This window comes from Apium graveolens, chromosome 8 (assembly GCF_009905375.1).
Source record: "Apium graveolens cultivar Ventura chromosome 8, ASM990537v1, whole genome shotgun sequence".
Lineage (NCBI taxonomy): Eukaryota > Viridiplantae > Streptophyta > Magnoliopsida > Apiales > Apiaceae > Apium > Apium graveolens.
Window position 1 is genome coordinate 19200506 of NC_133654.1, and position 15431 is coordinate 19215936.

Consider the following 15431-nt stretch of genomic DNA (forward strand, 5'->3'; position numbering starts at 1 on the left):
CCTACATATACCTCTGTTCAAGCGTCGAACTCTCTAAGAACAAGAATTTGAGGGACAAGATCCTGTGAGTAAGATGTGATTTCTCCACTATAAGGAGGTGAATATATCTATATTTGAGGTCTTAAACCTCCGCACGTGGAAGGAGAGAAATCCATATTATACAGAATGAATAACTGATAAGGACGAATCCCCCATTACTAGATCCCCTCGTAGGGATGAATCCCCAATTCCAACCGCTGCAACCAATGCTGAATTCTCGACCCACTGGGCATGAGTTTTCTAATATTGTGATCCTGATAACCACCAATACTCCATGTGAGATGCTAGTGTACCCTGAGGTTGGAGGAAGTGGGCTCTCATGCCAAGAAAAAGAACAAGGGTGGACGCCCCAATATATTCGTGGCATGGCCCCTATACCCGAAGATCAAGACTTCTATGCACCTTACTCTGATAGAGATTATGGTTAATTAGAGGAAAAGCGTTCCCCAAGGAGGAGGCGTGCTAGCAATGAGGCTTAACCAAGGAGCTATCAATAGCCCTGTAGCATGCAAGGGACGATTCCCCGAGATATACAATAGAGGATCAAGGCTCATAAAGCTGAGATACAAAGGTTGAAGCATAAAATGGAGATGCACCAGATGCCAAGACCCCAACAAACAGCGAGACCAAGGGATTTTTCTCCTGTCATAGATCTGGAAGGTCCAACACTAAGACAAAGGAACACAACCCCAAGGGCTGATCCAATTGACTTGATATCCCTAGAAGATCCCAATGATCCAAAACCCCAATTTATTGAGGATATCATGAACGCCCGCATCTCAAGGAAGTTCAAGATGTCAACCATCAAGGTATATGATGGCATAGGCGACCCCGCAAATCATATCAAGATGTTCTCCAATGCCCGATTGATGCAGCCCGTGAACGACGCTATTATGTATCAGGCCTTCCCCAAGGTAGTCTAATCGTTTACCCCCAACTCGATTGGATCCTTCAAAGGTCTCAGTCAAGCTTTTATCAATAAATTCATTAGTGGGAGAGTGCACGAGAAGAGTTCCGCTTCTCTTTTAAATCTCGAACAATGGACAAAGGAATCATTGAGAGAAAATCTGAACCGATTCAAGAAAAAAGCCTTGAAGGTCCCGAATATAGGTGATGAAGTAGCTATGATAATCCTGTAATAAGGAACTAAGAATGAGCTCTTTAAGATGTCATTGGCCAGGTGTGCACCTGAAAACATGCTACAACTACATGAGAGAGCTGGAAAGTATATCAAGGTGGAGGAAAGCATGAATAAGACAGTTATAAGCAGTAAGCCCACATGAAACATGAAGTAAAAAACAGAACAAGAGTACAATGCCAAGGACAAATATCCTTGAACTGGCACTGACTTTGATTCCACTTCCAAGAAGAATCAAGGGCAAAGATTCACTGAGTACGCAAGGTTAAACGCTCCAAGGAGCCAATCCTGTTAGAAATCAAGAAGGATAAGGAGTTTAGATGGTTGAAGCCACTAGGGGGAGACCCCGAGAAAAGATAAAAGGGCCAACATTATAGTTTCCACAGAGATGTTGGTCATGATATCGACGATTGCAGAGAACTCAAGGAAGAAATTGAGTATTTAATCCAAAGAGGAAAGTGTGGACGATTCACCAAGGGTGAAGGTGAAAGAGACCAGAAAAGAGATTGTGATCGAAGAAACAGTGATCGAAGATGTAACGACCAAGATCGTAACCCATATCCCAGAGGGCCAGTAATCAATATGATCTCAGAATGGCCAACGTCCGCTCTAACAACAAAGAACTCTCGAAAGAACTACGCTAGAGAGGTGATGAGTATAATCAAAGATGCACCTAAGCGTGTTAAGACTGAGATGACACTTGGCTTCAGGGATCCCGACCTTGACGGTCTTAAGTTCTCTAAAGATAATGACTTCCAACTGACCCCTTTGGACACATCCATCTATAGGTTTAATGGAGTGGAGTGCTAAGTAGAAGGAGCGATTAAACTTCCCATGACTATTGAGAAAGATCCAATAGAGGCCATAGAGATGCTGAACTTTCACGTTATCGAGGCAGCCTCTACCTACCTCATGGTACTCAATTTCCCCACCGGAAAAGGTTTTGGAAAATAAAGAGCAGATCAAAAAATGACCTGAAATTGTTTTGTTGCAGCACTTAGGCCTAATGGAACCGGGAGCAGGTCCTCCTCATATAAGATATGGAAGTCTGTGAGAATGAAGAGCGTCGGGGGAAGCCCGCTGAGGACTTGATCCCAATTCCCCTAGACCAGTTGACTCGGATAAGGTCACATACATTGGAGCATCTTTGGAAAATCCCCTAAAAGGCTGACTGACCAAGTTCTTGCAAGAGAACGGTGATGTGTTTGCTTCGACATTAGCTGACATGCCTGGTATTGAACCCAACCTTATAAGTCATAAGTTGAACGTCAATATGACTCAAAATGCTTTCAAACAGAAGAAAAGAACATATGCCCCTAATAGACTGGAAGCCATTAAACATGAGGTTGAGAAGCGTCTAGTAGTTGGATTTATTGATAAAGTACAATTCCCTGAATAGTTGGCGAACCCTATGATGGTCAATAAATCCAATGGGAAGTGGAGGATATGCATGGACTTCATTGACTTGAACAATGCATGTCCAAAAGAAGTGCTACCCCTACCAAGGATTGATACCCTGATCGATGCCACAGCTGGACACGAGATGCTAATATTCATGGATGACTTAAGCGGCTATAATCCGATTAAAATGCACAAGGACAAAAACCGCAAGGTATCTTTTGTTATTCCCAAACAATCTAACAAATAATTACAGAAGGGGGGGGGTTGAATATAATTCTAGCTTCTTTTTGATTTTAAGAATAGTTCTACTATGAATATATAATTGTGTTTGATTTAGCAATGGTGCAGAATGAAAGAAGTAAAAAAATCAAAACACAAAGTAATTAAATACAAGTACTTAAAAACGTTCCGGTGGATTGAACTTTTCCACCAGAGATATATATTAATTAGAGAACTCTGTGTTACAATGTTGTACACAGCTACTTACAAGTTGAACTCACAAGAACAGAGAAATTCTTTTCAGATATTACTTTTTCTATTTCTCTGGTAATTTCTTACTAACTTAGATAATATTCTACTTGCTACACTTGATTTATATATCACCAAATTACATGATAAGGAGACAAACAAATAAGAAAAAATATTTCTAGTCTAATCTCATGCTTCTTCATTTCTCAATCCAACATCTTTGAATATCTTCAATTTATCATGTAAATGAAAATGCTTCTTTGTTCTCTAAAACCTGTAATTAGGCTGTCACATTCTATTTGCATACACTTAACGCATGTGACTGTCAAGTTAGTATCAACTGCTCTTTTGAATTTGATCATCCATTGAAAACTTCATTGGATCATCCGTTGAGACTATGGTTGATCATCCATTGAAACTTTGGTTGATCATCCGTTGAGACTATGGTTGATCATCCGTTGGCCTAGTAAGACATCCGTTGAGACTATCTTCATGCCAGTTAACTCCATTTCATTTATACAAGATTACAAGGCATCTAATATTTATAATTAACCAACCTATCTTGCATATCAATCTAGTAGCCAACATGACTTAAATATTCTATAACATCTAGTTCACTAAGGCATTATAATATGCAGGAATGTGCTACTTAACTTATTATTGCATAAGCTACTCTTTCAACGGATGTTGAAGTGATCATCCGTTGAAAGCTATAAATTCACTATAAATGATATCTACTAAGTGTTTTATTTAACTTATCATCAAGTTCATGACATATTCTTAACATATTTCATAACTGACTTTGGTGTCTTTTATTATATTTTATGGCTTTTGGACTAAAGAATATAGAAGCCACCTATCAAATATTGGAGAATAAGATATTCGTCCATCTAATTGGAAAACCATGGAGGTCAATGTCGATGACATGTTAGTCAAAAGCCGTTAGTCGCTAAACACGCGCTAAAATTCACGCAAGTATACACGTTCGCAAGTAGTATAAGATATAAATCAGATTCATTCCCACAGAGACTGGTTTAGATTAACTTTGTAATTTATGCACTTATGCAACAATGATATGGCTATTATCCAATGCTAAGATGATTAAGAGATTGAGATGGTTTATAACTAAGAATTAAACTAACAATTATACTAGGAGAATAAGAATGGTTGAATTAATATATATAACAAGTATGGGATTCTAACTTCATTAAATACTTCATTCAATAGCCTTTTCGCTCTTAACCTTAGCATGTAATGGTGATGACACTAAACAGATAACACGAAACTGATAAACGCCAACTTTCGTTGCACGAATACCATACTACCAGACATCCACAGAAGAGATAGAAGCTGAATAGACACCAATTATATTGAGACCCTATATGTCTATAGAATTTGACAACATAACGGTTTAATGCGTAAGTTATCTATCATGATTACATAGAGCAAGTAAGATGGTTAAAACTATCCACGAATCATGCATAACAATAACATATGAACCTATGCTAGCATGACAAGTTCTAAACTCTTAAATTCACTTTCGCTACATTAAGAATTAACACACTATCTTATAAGTTCGCGACGCTCATAAGACGAATATGCACAACCAAAACTAGGCTATCATACAATCACCACACACTAAGGCATCGAACAAATCAACTAAAGAAATCTATTAATAAATCCGTTAAAACCCCACGATAACGATTAGCCCATAATCAGACTCATCATCAACGTGGGTTCCAATGAAAGCATGGTATAATAAATGTAGTCTTTATAAACGAATAATAAACAAAGTACAAAACAAGAGTATAGGTTCAAGAATAAGAAAACTAGCATCCAACGCTACAACTTAAACAAAGAATCACCAGTTAAAACTAGGTCTTCTTCACATTGGTTTAATTGTGCTAAAACGGTCTTCTTACGCCTTCTCCTTGTGCTCTGGTATATCTCGTTTCGAAAACGAACTTATTTATGTATATATAGCAGCCCCATGCAGAGTAGAAGTCTTCTGGATCAAAAGCCCAATAGAATCAGGATTTTCTGCTCTCGACCTGGCGCGGCCGCGCGCTTGACCAGCGTGGGCGCGCTGAGTTTCTGGACTTTGGGCGCGGGCGCGCGCTATCACAGCGCGGGCGCGCTTACCTCCTGTATAAAATTTTGACTTAAAAAATTTTGACTTCTTCTTTTTCTTGCTGATTTGAGCCGGTCTGCCAAGAGTTTTTATTCCAATACCACCTTAACACCAAATTAGCATCAAAACAATGCTAATTCACCTGATTACCTAGATAATGCCTGAAAATGCAAAAATACTAGAAAACACATTAAAACACCAACAACTTGAGTACAAATGCACCAATTCAAAGCTTTACGGAGCGTAATAAAGTGTCATAAATGCCACTCAACATACCCCCAAACTTGAATCGATGCTTGTCCTCAAGCATAAACAGACTCAAAGAACAAGAAATAAAAATGCATGAATGTAACTAAATGAATACAACGATCCCCATAGAATAACTAACCCAATCAACACGCAACATATCAACAAATGTAGTTATTCACATAAAGATCAATCAAACCTCACAAATCAACCTACAAACCAGAGATGTGCGTGTGTGCAACTGCTTACAGACATACTATCGCAAATAGATCAATAATCATGACTCACTACTCATCAAAGCAATCACAAGGTTATAAATAGAATAAAAGCTAGACTTAATATAACTTATAACACTTCAATTCTTATATCGAAGTTTTCATGGATTCACACTTTTATTCACAACAAAACAACACAAATATGCTTATTTGACCGTGCAATGAGTGAGGTCCACAAAAGACTTATACATTAGTACCCATGTAGTGAGTGTTAGGTTAGCGGATCCCAGACTATAAAAGCCTTAGGTCACTAGGCACAAAGTCCCCTAAGAACTTAATAACTCGAATACTAAAGAGCCCACTCGTGATCAATTATACTTAACACTTAAATATATTTTTTTCCTTTTTTTTCTTTTCACAAAATTCTGAACGAGTGCGTTTCGCTCCATCTCGCTCAATCCTAGACTACTCATATAAATATGAGCCGGCTACTAGCCATTTGACACCTAGCCACACAACTAGCAATGAAATCCAATTTTCTCCAATTTTTTAATATTCATGTTAATTTATTATTAAGAGAATATCCTAAATTCTAAATATAAACAAGCGATTAAACCTCGACAAACAAATAAACCATGACCATGATCTAGCACTTTAGAAACCTATACGACTTAGTGAAATATAATTTCCTCTAGCATGCAAATCAACTCGATAAGACTTAACATCACTAAATACGACATCACTACACTAGCATCAACATCACAAATCAATCAGAAAAATCATCTAAGGGATCATATTATTATGCAAATGCATGAAACTACATGAACAAACTATCATAACAATTATAAAAAAAACAAAAAAACTACTACATGGCAAAATATGCAACTATATGCACTAAACTTTCATGAATATGCAAACAGTATATGACTCACACAAAACATATTCCTTCAACTACTACCTCCAAACTTAAAATATTCACTGTCCTCAGTGAAGGTAATAGCAAGGAATCAGGCATACCTACTCCGAATCAGGATCATCACCTTCAACGGGTGGAGTGTCAGGCGTGTCTGGAGGTGGATACACGGAATCCTCACCAAATACTGGCCACTAGATGTCAACACCGGTGGCTCTGAATGCAGTCCCAAGTGCCTGGGTGAGATCACGTACAAATCTGCTATGAATATCATGCATAACATCCATCCTCCTCGCTAGACGCCTAAACTGCGTCGTACTCAAACCAGCTCCTACCTCTGCTCCTGCTTCCTCCTGCTCCTGCTACTGCTGCGACGGACCAGCCTCCTTTCCTAACTGAGCTCTCCAAGCTGCTCAACGGGCCTGCGAAGAACCTCCCGCAAAAGTCTGATCTGCCGGTCTACCACCTGGCAGATGATCATATGATAACCAAGCCCCTTAAGATCGGGCTTCCCTCCATACCACTCCTGTATACTCAACAGTATAGAACTTTCGATGGGAGCACTGGGAAGCTGCAGCCGCTCATATGCGAGCCAACGAACACCAACTGCCATACACAGCTTCGTCACAACAGACACATAAGGTATAGAACCCGTAGTACCTCCTCTCAAGAATCTCAAAATCCCCTAATATATAACCATCCCCAAATCAATATAATCGCCCTGAAGAATACCCCACAGCAGATGAGCACGCTCTACAGTAATCTCATACACATGTGATGATGACATGATATTAACACAAATAAACGAGTTCCAAGCCAGTGCAAACCTGTTCATGCATGACGCAGGGAACATGGAGTAATCAGTTATGCCCCTCTTGAACTTCCAGTGAGTCTTAGACACACACAGAGTAGCAACGATCAGATCCAAGTTGAAGTCCTCCGGAGTCTTATCATTCCAAGTGTCCTGACCGGGCTTCCTCACCGGCTGTTCAATCACCCTCCTAATCGCATCAGCACTATACTCCACAATCATCCCCTAACCACCGTGAAGCCATTCTTCTCCGCCTTTGTATTAGCATAGAAGTCTCGCACAATATTCATGGGCACAACAGCAGGAGCCTCGCAAAAAGGAACCCAGCCCATCTCCAGAATCATCTTCAAAAACTTACCATCCTTCCCTGATGGCAGAAAACCTCGCTCCTTTGCTATAGGATTCGAGAGAAGCCTCGTGTACTCCTCTTCAGCTTCTGGAGTCGAAAACCTCGGCCTCACACCACCCGTAGATGAAGAATCGGTGGTGCTGCTGCTTACTTGCGTTCTTTGTCTCTTAGGTGCCATTGGGATTGAATAAGAGAGAATAAAAGCTAAGTGTTTGAGAGATATTTGTGTTTGAGAATTTGTGATGTGGCGGAGAAGTTTGTGTATAAGTGTGTGTATATATAGGTGGTGAGAAGAGAATTAGATATGGAAGAGAAGTGAGAATTGATTATGGCAATCGTGGGAATAATGGGTTTGATTTGGAGAGGGAAATTTAGGATGTGGAAGAGTAAAATTCGGGTAGAAATTGATTTTATAGTAAAAATCCCGAATTTCTTTTCATAAACTGCTGTTTTTATTTTTCTGAGTCGGGACCCCGGCGCGGGCGTGCGCTAGACCAGCGCTGGCGCCCTCACCTTCTGTCAAATCGGCACGGCCGCACGCTAGATCAGGGCGGGCGTGCTTACCTTCCGGAAAAATAGCGCGACCACTCACTAGATCAGCGCAGCCGCGCTTGGCTTCTGATGTTGGCCCTGAATTTTTTTCTTTTTCTAATTTTTTTGTGTTTTCTCTTTTCTTCTTGCTTCCTCTACCTACTAATGTACAACAAACTTGGGTTGCCTCCCAAGAAGCGCTTGTTTTACGTCGTTAGCTCGACGTAGAATCTTAAGATCAAGCGGACAACAAAACGGCACTAACCACCTCATGGTTTGCCGTGTCACCATAGTAATGCTTCAACCTCTGACCATTGACTTTGAATGCTTGGCCCAGATCACTCTAAAAAATTTCCACCGCTCCATATGAAAACACAGTTTTGATTATGAAGGGCCCTGACCACCTTGACTTTAACTTTCCTGGAAAAAGATGGAGACGAGAGTTAAACAAAAGAACTTATTGGCCCGACAGAAATGATTTGAGCACTAGACCCCTATCGTGCCACCTCTTGACTTTCTCCTTATACATTTTGTTGTTCTCATAAGCTTAAAGTCGAAAATCGTCGAGTTCATTCAATTGAAGCATCCTCTTCTTTCCAGCTGCATCCAAGTCAAGATTCAACTTCTTCAAAGCCCAATATGCTTTATGCTCGAGCTCCACCGACAAATGACACCCCTTACCATAAACCAACTGGAACGGCGACATTCCCAACAAAGTCTTGTATGCTGTTCTATACGCCCAAACAACTTCATCAAGCTTCAAAGACCAATCTTTCCTCGATGGACACACAACTTTCTCCAAAATGCGCTTGATCTCTCTGTTAGATACCTTAGCTTGACCATTTGTCTGAGGATGATACGCCGTAGTAATACGATGATTCACATTATACCTTTGCATCTTAGCAGTGAACTTGCGATTACAAAAATGTGACCCCTCATCACTGATTATGACTCTTGGAGTTCCAAACCTTGTGAATATCTGCTTGTGAAGAAAATTAAGCACTACTTTCGTATCGTTCATTGGCAACGCCTTAACTTCAACCCATTTTGACACATAATCAACCGCCAACAAGATATACTGATTGTTACAAGATGAGACAAATAGCCCCATGAAGTCAATTCCCCAAACATCGAAGACTTCAACCTCGAGAAGCACATTAAGAGGCATCTCATCTCTCTTAGATATATTACCCACACGTTGACATCGATCACATTTCAAAACAAACTGATGAGCATCTTTAAACAAGGTCGGCCAAAAAAAACCTGCTTGAAGAATACGAGCTGTTGTCTTTTCTCAACCATAGTGTCCTCCATAAGCCGTTGAGTGGCTATCTCGCAAGATATCCCCCGTTTTTCTGTAAGGAATACATCTCCTGATGATTTGGTCAGCTCCTTGTCGAAAAAGAAACGGCTCATCCCACATATACCACTTCACTTCATGTAAAAACTTCTTCCTTTGAGTATATGATAAGTCGTAGGCATGACATTACTCACAAGGTAGTTCACAATGTCTGCAAACCACGATTCTTCCTCTTGCACTCCAAACAGCTTCATCGGGAAAAGACTTATTTATCAATGTCTTGTCCAGTGAAATAGCATTAGGGTTCTCTAAATACGAGAGATGATCATCAACTTGATTTTCAGTCCTTTTTTTGTCCTTGATCTCTAATTCAAATTCTTAAAGCAAAAGAACCCATATAATCAATCTCGGCTTTGAATCCTTCTTCGAGACGAGATAATGAATTGCAGCATGATCAGTGAAAACTGTCACTTTAGTCCCAAGTAGATAAGATCAAAATTTCTCAAAATCATAGACAATAGCCAAAAGTTCTTTCTCCGTAGTAGTATAATTTAGTTAAGAACCATTCAAGGTCTTACTAGCATAGTAGACCACATGAAATATGTTCTTCTTTCTCTGCCCAAGAACTGCTCCAACTGCATAGTCACTTGCATCGCACATCATCTCAAAAGGTTCATTCCAGTCAGGTGCAATTATGATAGGTTCCGTGATTAAAATCTTTTTTAATATCTCAAAAACGGCAAGGAACTCATCATCAAACTTGAAAAGGACATCTTTCTCTAGCAAACTGCACAATGGCTTCGAAATCTTAGAGAAGTCCTTGATGAAATGCCTATAGAAACCCGCATGACCACGAAAACTGCGAATATCCTTAACAGAAATAAGTGGAGGAAGATTTTTAATAACCCCACATTGGCTTTGTCCACCTCAAGACCTTTACTAGAAACTTTGTGCCCAAGTATAATGCCCTATCGCACCATAAAGTGACATTTTTCCCAATTGAGAACCAGATTGGTCTCAACACACCTCTTGAGAACATTACCAAGATTCTGCAAGCATTCATCAAAAGAATCGCCAAATACAGAGAAGTCATCCATGAACACCTCCACCTCCTGGCCAATCATATCAGAAAAGATGGCCATCATACATCTCTGAAATATGGCTGGTGCACCACACAGACCAAAAGAAACTCGTCTGAAGGAGAAAGTACTAAATGGACAAGTGAAGGTAGTCTTCTCTTGATCTTCTGGGGTGATACAAATCTGATTATAACCCGAATAGCCATCCTGAAGACAGTAGTATTCGTGGCCAGCCAACCTGTCCAGCATCTGGTCAATGAAAGGCAGAGGGAAGTGATCCTTCCTAATGGCCTTGTTCAGCTTCCTGTAGTCCATACAAACTCTCCATCTCGTGACTGTTCGAGTAGGAATGAGCTCATTCTTCTTATTAGCAACAACTATGATACCTCCTTTCTTCGGTACACAATGAACTGGACTCACCCAAGAACTGTCATAATTAGGATAAATAATCCCTGCATCCAGCCACTTAAGAATTTCCTTCTTCACTACTTCCTTCATGATCGGATTAAGTCTTCTTTGCTGCTAAATCGTAGGCTTGCTACCTTCTTCTAGCAGAATTTTATGCATGCAATAAGAAGGGCTGATTCCCTTAATATCTGCTATAGTCCATCTAATTGCCGATTTGAACTCTCTAAGAATTCTCAAAAGCTTCTCCTCATCGCTACCTGAAAGGTCAGATGCAATAATAACAGGCAAAGTAGATGTAACGCATACCTCAAATGTTCAGGTAAAGGCTTAAGCTCAAGAGTGGGAGCTTCCTTAATAGATGGCTTGAGGCATTTAGGAGCTTTGTTCAACTCCTCAATTTTAAGAGATTCAAAATGCATATCAATCTTCCTCTTCCAGGGAGAAGCATTCAGATATTGTAATTGTCTTCACCTTCTTCATCTTCACTATCTGAATTCCCCAACAAGGCCTTCTTTAAGGCATCAGACCTTAACAATTGATCAAGTTCTGAAGTAACCACATAATCAACCAACTCCACTTTTAAGCACTCCTCATTTTCCATAGGAAATTTCATAGCATTGAACACATTGAAAGTTACATCCTGATCTAGCACTCACATTGTAAGCTCACCCTTTTGCACATCTATCAAGGTACGGCCAGTTGCCAGGAAAAGTCTTTCCAAGATTATGGGAATCTTCTTATCCTCCTCGAAATCAAGAATTACAAAATCAGCAGGAAAGATGAGTTTATCAACCTTGACCAAGACATCCTCCACAATACCTTGAGGATATGTAATCGAACGATCGACCAACTGCAAAGTCATATAAGTCGGTTTTGGATCAGGCAAGTTCAACTTCTTAAAGATTGAAAGATTCATCAGATTGATGCTAGCTCCCAAGTCACATAAGCATCTGTCAAAAGACACTTTTCTAATAGTACACGGAATAGTGAAGCTTCCCGGATCTTTAAGCTTTGGAGGAAACTTCTGTTACAGCACAGCACTGCATTCCTCCATGGGAGTGACAATCTCTAAATCATCTAGCTTCACTTTCCGAGAGAGAATACCTTTCATAAACTTTGCGTAACTAGGAATCTGCTCAAGAGCCTTAGTGAAAGGTATGTTGATATGAAGTTTCTTGAACACCTCCGGAAACTTCTCAAATTGCTTATCCAGCTTTTTCTTCTGCAGTCGCTTAGGAAAAGGCGGTGGAGGATAGATCTGTTTCTCCCCTGTATTACCCTCAGGAGTAGTGTGCTCAACAGTAGTCTTACTTGGTTCTACTTCTGCTTCCTGCTGCTCTACTTCTTCTTCATCCCCAGCTTCTTCATTCAAAACTTGAGTTTTTTCGGGATTCACAACCTTCCCAGACCTTAAGGTGATTGTCTTCACCTATTCCTTAGTTTCCCTCTATCCTGGTACTTCAGTGTCACTAGGTAGTGTACTCGGTTGATGATTTAGCAAGGCATTGGCAATTTGACCAATTTGATTTTCCAAGGTCTTGATAGAAACAGCTTGGCTCTTGCACATGAGCTTAACTCGTCTAATTCAGATTTTTCATTATCTTGTTGTAGTTGAAGTTGCTGTCTTGGTGCATATTGCGATTGCTGAAAACCAGGGGGGTTGTACTGCTTAGCTGGGTGCTGTTGATAAGGCTGTTGAATCGCTTTCTGAGCGTTGCTCCAGCTGAAATTAGGATGATTGTGGTTGTTAGGATGATAGGTGGCTGGAACAGGTTGTTGTGATCGCTGAAAGTTGCTCATGAACTGAGCTGATTCACTAGAAATAGCACACTGATCAGTCTCATGGGCACCAGCACAAAGCTCACAGACACTAGTGATTTGATTAACTCCATAATTAGCCAAAGTGTCCACCTTCATCGTCAAAGCCTTAAGTTGGGCAGTTATAGCAGTTGCTGCATCCAACTCCAGAATTCCTGCTACTTTTCCCTGAGTTAGCCTCTGAGAAGGATTCTGGTATTCATTAGCAGCCATTAGTTTAATCAATTCATAAGCTTCATTGTAGCTCTTGGCCCACAAGGCTCCTCTTGATGCTGCATCGAGCATGGGTCTAGAAGTAGCACCCAATCCATTGTAGAAACAGTTTATAATCATCCAATCAGGCATTCCATGGTGTGGGCATTTCCTTACCATCTCCTTATATCGATCCCAAGCCTCACATATAGATTCTCCAGTTTTCAGAGCAAACTGAGTAAGAGCATTCCTGATTGCAGCAGTCTTCGCCATAGGGAAGAATTTAGTGAGAAACTTTTGAGCAAGATCCTCCCATGTGGTGATAGACCCTGGTGGTAGAGAATGTAACCCGCACTTTGCTTTATCTCTCAGAGAGAATGGGAAGAGTCACAACTTGATGGCATCTTCAGTCACACCATTAAACTTGAAACTGTCACAGATCTCGATGAAATCCCTGATGTGCATGTTGGGGTCTTCTGTAGGAGAACCCCCAAACTGAACTGAGTTTTGTATCATCTGAATCGTGCTTGACTTGATCTCAAAAGTGTTAGCCGAGATGGCTGGTCTGATGATGCTCGACTGAAAATCATTGATCTTAGGCTGAGAATAGTCCATCAAAGCCTTAGAAATTTCTGCTTGATCTTCCATCCTTACTAAAGCTGGTTCATCGACTTTCTCTTCTTCTTCTTCTTCTACTTTCTCTTCGTCCTCAAAAACTTCCCTTCGAACCACTACAGCTTCTTCCTCGGCTTTATCCAGAGTTCTCTTACGAGACCGTGAACGCGTATGCATACACGCTCGCTAGAGTACCTGAAATAAGACAAGGAAATAGATAAGTAACAATGTCTGAGTCAATGAACTTTAAAGACCACTGATGACAAACACATAAAATAAAAATTAACACCGAGTCCCCGGTAGCGGCGCCAAAAACTTGTTAGTCGCTAAACACGCTAAAATTCACGAAAATATACGCGTTCGCAAGTAGTATAAGATATGAATCAGATTCATTCCCACAAAGACTGGTTTAGATTAACTTTGTAATTTATGAACTTATGCAACAATGATATGGCTATTATCCAATTCTAAGGTGATTAACAGATTGAGATTGCTTATAACTAAGAATTAAACTAACAATTATACTAAGATGATAAAAATGGTTGAATTAATATATATGACAAGCATGAGATTCTAACATCATTAAATACTTTATTTAATAGCCTTTTCGCTCTTAACTTTAGCATGTAATGGTGATGACACGAAACTGATAAACGCCAACTTTTGTTGCACGAATACCATACTACTAGACATCCATAAAAGAGATAGAAGCTGAATAGATACCAATTATATTGAGACCCTATATGTCTATAGAATTTGACAACATAATGGTTTAATGCGCAAGTTATCTATCGTGATTACATAGGGCAAGTAAGATGGTTAAAATTACACACAAATCATGCATAACAATAACATATGAACCTATGCTAGCATGGCAAGTTTTAAACTCTTAAATTCACTTTCGCTACATTAAGAATTAACACACTATCTTATAAGTTCGCGACGCTCATAAGACGAATATGCACAACCAATACTAGGATATCATAAATCACTACAGACTAAGGCATAGAACAAATCAACTAAAGAAATCCATTAATAAATCCATTAGAACCCCACGATAACGATTAGCCCATAATCGGACTCATCATCAATGTGAGTTCCAATGAAAGCATGGTATAATAAACGTAGTCTTTATAAATGAATAATAAACAAAGTACAAAACAAGAGTATAGGTTCAAGAATAAGAAAACTAGCATCCAACACTACAACTTAAACAAAGAATCATAAGTTAAAACTAGGTCTTCTTCGCCTTGGTTTAATTGTGCTAAAACGGTCTTCTTACACCTTCTTGTGCTCTGGTATGTCTCGTTTTGAAAACGAACTTATTTATGTATATATAGCAGCCCCATGTAGAGTAGAAGTCTTCTGGATCAAAAGCCCAATAGAATCAGGATTTTCTGCTCTCGACCTGGCTCGGCCGCGTGCTTGACTAGCGCGGGCGCGCTGAGTTTCTGGACTTTGGGCGCGGGCGCGCGCTATTACAGCGCGGGCGCGCTAACCTCCTGTATAAAATTCTGACTTTTTTTTTCTTGCTGATTTGAGCCGGTTTTCCAAAAGCTTTTATTCCAACACCACCTTAACACCAAATTAGCACCAAAATAATGCTAATTCACCTGATTACCTAGGAAAAATACTAGAAAACACATTAAAACACCAATAACTTGTGTACAAATGCACCAATTCAAAGCTTTACGGAGCGTAATAAAGTGTCATAAATGCCACTCAACAAAAGCCTATCTAAGGCCGACCATATTGATCATATTAAGCGTTAGGTCTG

General features: G+C 39.9%; 1 non-coding gene across 1 annotated transcript; it reads left to right on the top strand.

The window, feature by feature from the left end:
• Positions 1 to 13190: 13190 nt before the first annotated feature.
• LOC141682285 (small nucleolar RNA R71) lies at positions 13191 to 13297 on the top strand. The gene has a single exon (XR_012559686.1). It is a non-coding gene; the product is annotated as a small nucleolar RNA R71 (small nucleolar RNA).
• The last annotated feature ends 2134 nt before the right edge of the window (positions 13298 to 15431 follow it).